At 40.0% G+C, this 7,838-nt stretch overlaps 8 non-coding genes across 8 annotated transcripts; all 8 read right to left on the minus strand.

The window, feature by feature from the left end:
* Nucleotides 1-1,688: 1,688 nt before the first annotated feature.
* LOC143755853 (5S ribosomal RNA) lies at nucleotides 1,689-1,807 on the minus strand. Its single transcript, XR_013209580.1, has one exon. It is a non-coding gene; the product is annotated as a 5S ribosomal RNA (ribosomal RNA).
* A 481-nt stretch (nucleotides 1,808-2,288) lies between these two features.
* On the minus strand, nucleotides 2,289-2,407 carry LOC143755854 (5S ribosomal RNA). Its single transcript, XR_013209581.1, has one exon. It is a non-coding gene; the product is annotated as a 5S ribosomal RNA (ribosomal RNA).
* A 274-nt stretch (nucleotides 2,408-2,681) lies between these two features.
* LOC143756196 (5S ribosomal RNA) lies at nucleotides 2,682-2,800 on the minus strand. The gene has a single exon (XR_013209907.1). It is a non-coding gene; the product is annotated as a 5S ribosomal RNA (ribosomal RNA).
* Nucleotides 2,801-3,179: 379 nt separating this feature from the next.
* Nucleotides 3,180-3,298, minus strand: LOC143756075 (5S ribosomal RNA). The gene has a single exon (XR_013209790.1). It is a non-coding gene; the product is annotated as a 5S ribosomal RNA (ribosomal RNA).
* A 2,181-nt stretch (nucleotides 3,299-5,479) lies between these two features.
* On the minus strand, nucleotides 5,480-5,598 carry LOC143755856 (5S ribosomal RNA). Its single transcript, XR_013209583.1, has one exon. It is a non-coding gene; the product is annotated as a 5S ribosomal RNA (ribosomal RNA).
* A 798-nt stretch (nucleotides 5,599-6,396) lies between these two features.
* Nucleotides 6,397-6,515, minus strand: LOC143755857 (5S ribosomal RNA). Its single transcript, XR_013209584.1, has one exon. It is a non-coding gene; the product is annotated as a 5S ribosomal RNA (ribosomal RNA).
* Nucleotides 6,516-7,090: 575 nt separating this feature from the next.
* Nucleotides 7,091-7,209, minus strand: LOC143755858 (5S ribosomal RNA). The gene has a single exon (XR_013209585.1). It is a non-coding gene; the product is annotated as a 5S ribosomal RNA (ribosomal RNA).
* Nucleotides 7,210-7,692: 483 nt separating this feature from the next.
* Nucleotides 7,693-7,810, minus strand: LOC143756253 (5S ribosomal RNA). The gene has a single exon (XR_013209960.1). It is a non-coding gene; the product is annotated as a 5S ribosomal RNA (ribosomal RNA).
* Between the last annotated feature and the right edge of the window lie 28 nt (nucleotides 7,811-7,838).

Here is a 7,838-nt window from a genome sequence, read left to right on the forward strand (position 1 = left end):
TTGTTTGCATGCGTGCGTGTTATACAACAGGCTCATAGCTGCAATATTGACATTTTCAGCCGCTCAAACTAAGAGGAACTGAGAAATGTTTGAGGAATGGAGATTGGTCCGGCCTCGGCGGGACTAAAAATACACTCTATCCTCATTTCGCCGATGACGCATGCCCACGGGGGGCGGGGTAGCTTTCTTATAACGTAAAGAAAAGCTAGCCGCGGTTTAATGCTGGCCCGTTTCCCTGACGACTCGCGGGCAGAAGGGGGAGATCCACAGAGCTCGCCCAATCCTCACTGTCCGACGCGGGGATATAGCAGCTGGCCTCCTCTACAGATGCAGCTATCTCGTCGTCATTAATGGCGGAAGCGGCGGCGCGCGGCGGCCGTTGTCCGTCAGTGAGCGACTCGATTGAAGCTGGTGAAGCTGGCGGGCGAACCGGCGAGCTTTCACGGCTGGAGAAGGATCAGGGACCCGCTGAGTACGGCGCTTTGCGGCGCGGCACTACAGCGGGCGGGAGTCTCACTCACCATGGCAATAGCTGGCCTCCTCTACCGATGCAGCTATCTTGTCGTCACTAATGGCGGAAGCGGCGGCGCGCGGCGGCCGTTGTCCGTCAGTGAGCGACTCGATTGAAGCTGGTGAAGCTGGCGGGCGAACCGGCGAGCTTTCACGGGCTGGAGAAGGCTCGAGGACCCGCTGAATACGGCGCTTTGCGGCGCGGCACTACAGCGGGCGGGAGTGCAGACTCGGAGAGAAAATGCCAGGCAAGTCCTCAGAGTCACCATGGCAAATAGTTCCACAGGAACGAAGCGTCTTCAAAAAGACGCTTGCTCTTTTAGAACAGATACAAAACAGAGATAGAGTGTGAGTCGCAGCGGCGAACACACACTCAGCAGTGAAAAGGATATGAACGCCGGAAAGCGTAGCAGGTACGGCGGCTGAAGGCGGCGAGGTGTAGGCCAGCGACTTCAGGCTCGAAGGCTCGTCCCGCAGAAGGCTTACAATCAGACGGCGCGGCTTCTCACTCCGGATCCAGCGATGCAGTAGTGCTTCGCTGAAGAGTTGAAAATCAGTTTGTATCAGCCTGTCGAGCGTATTTATAGGCCAAGGCCACGCCTATTCTGGCGGGACGCGACGAAATGGGCGCGAAGCACCCCCATTGGATGTCACGTCACGCAGGGCCTCTCTCGATAGGCTTGCTGCTGTTGCCGCAGGGCAGCCAATAGGCGCGCGAGCCGTCTTGCCTACGTATGCACGCTGCCGCACAGCGTTTTACATTAATCAAAATTAAAGGATAATTTTTGGCTTCAATATCTCGTGGAAAAGAGGTTTTCCCCATAGCGTAAGATATTACGCAGTACGAGAGATACTCTCGTAAGAGAACTCAAACTCTTTCATGCTCTCTGAAGAATCTCAGAGACTTTTAAAGGCTTTCTGCAGAAGCTCAGTGAGTCTTTTTTTTTAAACTAAGAAGAACTTTTGAAAAAACTCAAACTCTTTCATGCTCTCTGAAGAATCTCAGAGACTTTTAAAGGCTTTCTGAAGAAGCTCAGTGAGTCTTTTTTTTAAAGTAAGAAGAACTTTTGAAAAAACTCAAACTCTTTCATGCTCTTTGAAGAATCTCAGAGACTTTTAAAGGCTTTCTGAAGAAGCTCAGGGACTCTTTTTTTTTTTTTTTTTTTTTAAATCAAAAAAGCTTACAGCACCTGGTATTCCCAGGCGGTCTCCCATCCAAGTACTAACCAGGCCCGACCCTGCTTAGCTTCCGAGATCAGACGAGATCGGGCGTGACCAAGGTGGTATGGCCGTAAGCGAAAACTGCTGCCAAAATTGGGCTATTTAAAAGGTTAGACCATTAATGAAGAAAACTAAGAAGAACTTTTGAAAAAACTCAAACTCTTTCATACTCTCTGTAGAATCTCAGAGACTTTTAAAGGCTTTCTGAAGAAGCTCAGTGAGTCTTTTTTTTAAACTAAGAAGAACTTTTGAAAAAACTGAAACTCTTTCATGCTCTCTGAAGAATCTCAGAGACTTTTAAAGGCTTTCTGCAGAAGCTCAGTGAGTCTTTTTTTTTAAACTAAGAGGAACTTTTGAAAAAACTCAAACTCTTTCATGCTCTCTGAAGAATCTCAGAGACTTTTAAAGGCTTTCTGAAGAAGCTCAGTGAGTCTTTTTTTTAAAGTAAGAAGAACTTTTGAAAAAACTCAAACTCTTTCATGCTCTCTGAAGAATCTCAAAGACTTTTAAAGGCTTTCTGAAGAAGCTCAGGGACTCTTTTTTTTTTAAATCAAAAAAGCTTACAGCACCTGGTATTCCCAGGCGGTCTCCCATCCAAGTACTAACCAGGCCCGACCCTGCTTAGCTTCCGAGATCAGACGAGATCGGGCGTGACCAAGGTGGTATGGCCGTAAGCGAAAACTGCTGCCAAAATTGGGCAATTTAAAAGGTTAGACCATTAATGAAGAAAACTAAGAAGAACTTTTGAAAAAACTCAAACTCTTTCATGCTCTCTGAAGAATCTCAGAGACTTTTAAAGGCTTTCTGAAGAAGCTCAGTGAGTCTTTTTTTTTAAACTAAGAGGAACTTTTGAAAAAACTCAAACTCTTTCATGCTCTCTGAAGAATCTCAGAGACTTTTAAAGGCTTTCTGAAGAAGCTCAGGGACTCTTTTTTTTTTTAAATCAAAAAAGCTTACAGCACCTGGTATTCCCAGGCGGTCTCCCATCCAAGTACTAACCAGGCCCGACCCTGCTTAGCTTCAGAGATCAGACGAGATCGGGCGTGACCAAGGTGGTATGGCCGTAAGCGAAAACTGCTGCCAAAATTGGGCTAGTTAAAAGGTTAGACCATTAATGAAGAAAACTAAGAAGAACTTTTGAAAAAACTCAAACTCTTTCATGCTCTCTGAAGAATCTCAGAGACTTTTAAAGGCTTTCTGAAGAAGCTCAGTGAGTCTTTTTTTTTAAACTAAGAAGAACTTTTGAAAAAACTCAAACTATTTCATGCTCTCTGAAGAATCTCAGAGACTTTTAAAGGCTTTCTGCAGAAGCTCAGTGAGTCTTTTTTTTTAAAGTAAGAAGAACTTTTGAAAAAACTCAAACTCTTTCATGCTCTCTGAAGAATCTCAAAGACTTTTAAAGGCTTTCTGAAGAAGCTCAGGGACTATTTTTTTTTTTAAATCAAAAAAGCTTACAGCACCTGGTATTCCCAGGCGGTCTCCCATCCAAGTACTAACCAGGCCCGACCCTGCTTAGCTTCCGAGATCAGACGAGATCGGGCGTGACCAAGGTGATATGGCCGTAAGCGAAAACTGCTGCCAAAATTGGGCTAGTTAAAAGGTTAGACCATTAATGAAGAAAACTAAGAAGAACTTTTGAAAAAACTCAAACTCTTTCATGCTCTCTGAAGAATCTCAGAGACTTTTAAAGGCTTTCTGAAGAAGCTCAGTGAGTCTTTTTTTTTAAACTAAGAAGAACTTTTGAAAAAACTCAAACTCTTTCATGCTCTCTGAAGAATCTCAGAGACTTTTAAAGGCTTTCTGCAGAAGCTCAGTGAGTCTTTTTTTTAAACTAAGAAGAACTTTTGAAAAAACTCAAACTCTTTCATGCTCTCTGAAGAATCTCAGAGACTTTTAAAGGCTTTCTGAAGAAGCTCAGTGAGTCTTTTTTTTAACCTGTTAACCGTTTCCAGAGCGTCGGCGCACTGAAGCGGTTTTTTTTATTTAGTTCAAATTTACTATCAGATTTAATGTTATACCTTGACAAACTATACATCATTAAAAAGATATAATACTCAAGATTCAGTATTTGACCACTATTGTATTCTGAGAAACTTATAGTGACAGTTATGTCTTAATTTGTGTCAGGAGTTATGAAATGGAAAAATGAGTCGATACCTTTAATATGAATTATGAGCGTCAGCTGGTCCATTCATAAAAAACACTCCAAGCTGTCGTCATGACAGCGATTCGCAAAACATCGTCCCTCAGGGCTTAAGCTCAAAAATGTGCAGACTTGGAGAAATATTGATATATTCTCATAGATTCACATCATATTTCTATAGACAGGAATAATATTTGTTGAATTTATACCCAAATGCGTCGATGTAATCATTATGATCGCTTCTTACTGAGATGTGCTGTGTTTTCAATTCATACCAATAGCCTGAGGGCGCTATATGCACAATAACAGTCCATATATGGATCACGAAGAAGACCCATAGTCATGTGACATTCCAGGACGTCACTGATACAGAAAGTAGCTGACAGAGATCGCTGTAACATGCAGATAAAGATGTTTTGAAGACAATAAACATGATTGCAATGATATTTGAGTTACCTGTGTTCTTCAAGCCATGCCAGGTATTTCATAATAATAGATTATATTTATAATGCAATGCTAATCGATATAGATTTCATCATCGTGCAGAACACTATAAATAATAAATTTTCTGTCGGATTTTTTTTTATCTGAAGCCAAATTAGATCACAGAAGATTATTTAAAACACTCGACTTGCGTTATAAAGTAAGTTTGGAGCACAAACATGGTTTCAATCTCATAAATGGTCGTGTATTGATGGTGTGCTAAGCTAACATGCTAGCTAGCCCAGGTGCACCTGCCACCAGCAGTTATTGTTTTATGATTTTTTTCTAAATAGGAATGCTTACTGAAATGTTTCAGTGCATTTGATACCAGTTTCAAATATTTAGTGAGAACTTTGATAAAAGAAATTAGGGTTTGAAACCCTATGAATAGCCTGTGAATAGCCAGTCGTTAGTAGCTATAATGCAGACAAAAGAAATGCATATTTAGAGCCATAACCAGTCTGGAGAGGTGTAAATGTGTGCAGGGGGAGACTTACACTGAATGGGGCTCGTTTGCACCACAAAATAATAGAGACAATAGACTGATTAGATGACTCAGAAGATAACTAAACATCAGTTTGCATTTTAGAGTCTAATCAAAATAAAGTAATTTGACATGATCTTGAAAAACATTTAACTAAATACAGAGTTTTAGACTTATCATTTTCAGATTTTAAATATAAAATGGTCACACATATGGCTTTAGCTGCAGTGCATTTCTAGATTGCTCCAGGGCCAACTTCAATTTTATTTTTATGAAGATGTTTCATGAAAGTAAATTTCTAATAACTTTACAAAACTTTGAAGCTATTTAAACATTTTTTTTTCATTATGACAATAATTATTTCTACATTTACAATAAACTACTAGGTGTCAGCTTTCAAATGAGATCATACTTGTGCTTTTAGTGCAAAGGGTTCATGAACTGTATCTGTTTAAGTTTGGGTATGCCATTTCTGGGGATTTTTCAAAAGTGGCCTTGAAGGTTAACAGGTTAAAGTAAGAAGAACTTTTGAAAAAACTCAAACTCTTTCATGCTCTCTGAAGAATCTCAGAGACTTTTAAAGGCTTTCTGAAGAAGCTCAGGGACTCTTTTTTTTTTTTTTTTTTTTAAATCAAAAAAGCTTACAGCACCTGGTATTCCCAGGCGGTCTCCCATCCAAGTACTAACCAGGCCCGACCCTGCTTAGCTTCCGAGATCAGACGAGATCGGGCGTGACCAAGGTGGTATGGCCGTAAGCGAAAACTGCTGCCAAAATTGGGCTAGTTAAAAGGTTAGACCATTAATGAAGAAAACTAAGAAGAACTTTTGAAAAAACTCAAACTCTTTCATGCTCTCTGAAGAATCTCAGAGACTTTTAAAGGCTTTCTGAAGAAGCTCAGTGAGTCTTTTTTTTTAAACTAAGAAGAACTTTTGAAAAAACTCAAACTCTTTCATGCTCTCTGAAGAATCTCAGAGACTTTTAAAGGCTTTCTGCAGAAGCTCAGTGAGTCTTTTTTTTTAAACTAAGAAGAACTTTTGAAAAAACTCAAACTCTTTCATGCTCTCTGAAGAATCTCAGAGACTTTTAAAGGCTTTCTGAAGAAGCTCAGTGAGTCTTTTTTTTAAAGTAAGAAGAACTTTTGAAAAAACTCAAACTCTTTCATGCTCTCTGAAGAATCTCAGAGACTTTTAAAGGCTTTCTGCAGAAGCTCAGTGAGTCTTTTTTTTTAAACTAAGAAGAACTTTTGAAAAAACTCAAACTCTTTCATGCTCTCTGAAGAATCTCAGAGACTTTTAAAGGCTTTCTGAAGAAGCTCAGTGAGTCTTTTTTTTTAAGTAAGAAGAACTTTTGAAAAAACTCAAACTCTTTCATGCTCTCTGAAGAATCTCAGAGACTTTTAAAGGCTTTCTGAAGAAGCTCAGTGAGTCTTTTTTTTAAAGTAAGAAGAACTTTTGAAAAAACTCAAACTCTTTCATGCTCTCTGAAGAATCTCAAAGACTTTTAAAGGCTTTCTGAAGAAGCTCAGGGACTCTTTTTTTTTTTTTAAATCAAAAAAGCTTACAGCACCTGGTATTCCCAGGCGGTCTCCCATCCAAGTACTAACCAGGCCCGACCCTGCTTAGCTTCCGAGATCAGACGAGATCGGGCGTGACCAAGGTGGTATGGCCGTAAGCGAAAACTGCTGCCAAAATTGGGCAATTTAAAAGGTTAGACCATTAATGAAGAAAACTAAGAAGAACTTTTGAAAAAACTCAAACTCTTTCATGCTCTCTGAAGAATCTCAGAGACTTTTAAAGGCTTTCTGAAGAAGCTCAGTGAGTCTTTTTTTTTAAACTAAGAAGAACTTTTGAAAAAACTCAAACTCTTTCATGCTCTCTGAAGAATCTCAGAGACTTTTAAAGGCTTTCTGCAGTCTTTTTTTTTAAACTAAGAAGAACTTTTGAAAAAACTCAAACTCTTTCATGCTCTCTGAAGAATCTCAGAGACTTTTAAAGGCTTTCTGAAGAAGCTCAGTGAGTCTTTTTTTTAAAGTAAGAAGAACTTTTGAAAAAACTCAAACTCTTTCATGCTCTCTGAAGAATCTCAGAGACTTTTAAAGGCTTTCTGAAGAAGCTCAGTGAGTCTTTTTTTTAAGTAAGAAGAACTTTTGAAAAAACTCAAACTCTTTCATGCTCTCTGAAGAATCTCAGAGACTTTTAAAGGCTTTCTGAAGAAGCTCAGGGACTCTTTTTTTTTTTTAAATCAAAAAAGCTTACAGCACCTGGTATTCCCAGGCGGTCTCCCATCCAAGTACTAACCAGGCCCGACCCTGCTTAGCTTCCGAGATCAGACGAGATCGGGCGTGACCAAGGTGGTATGGCCGTAAGCGAAAACTGCTGCCAAAATTGGGCAATTTAAAAGGTTAGACCATTAATGAAGAAAACTAAGAAGAACTTTTGAAAAAACTCAAACTCTTTCATGCTCTCTGAAGAATCTCAGAGACTTTTAAAGGCTTTCTGAAGAAGCTCAGTGAGTCTTTTTTTTTAAACTAAGAAGAACTTTTGAAAAAACTCAAACTCTTTCATGCTCTCTGAAGAATCTCAGAGACTTTTAAAGGCTTTCTGCAGAAGCTCAGTGAGTCTTTTTTTTTAAACTAAGAAGAACTTTTGAAAAAACTCAAACTCTTTCATGCTCTCTGAAGAATCTCAGAGACTTTTAAAGGCTTTCTGAAGAAGCTCAGTGAGTCTTTTTTTTAAAGTAAGAAGAACTTTTGAAAAAACTCAAACTCTTTCATGCTCTCTGAAGAATCTCAGAGACTTTTAAAGGCTTTCTGAAGAAGCTCAGGGACTCTTTTTTTTTTTAAATCAAAAAAGCTTACAGCACCTGGTATTCCCAGGCGGTCTCCATCCAAGTACTAACCAGGCCCGACCCTGCTTAGCTTCCGAGATCAGACGAGATCGGGCGTGACCAAGGTGGTATGGCCGTAAGCGAAAACTGCTGCCAAAATTGGGCAATGT

This window comes from Siphateles boraxobius, unplaced genomic scaffold (assembly GCF_051911475.1).
Source record: "Siphateles boraxobius isolate OS27281-9 unplaced genomic scaffold, OSU_SipBor_1 296, whole genome shotgun sequence".
NCBI classification, from domain to species: domain Eukaryota; kingdom Metazoa; phylum Chordata; class Actinopteri; order Cypriniformes; family Leuciscidae; genus Siphateles; species Siphateles boraxobius.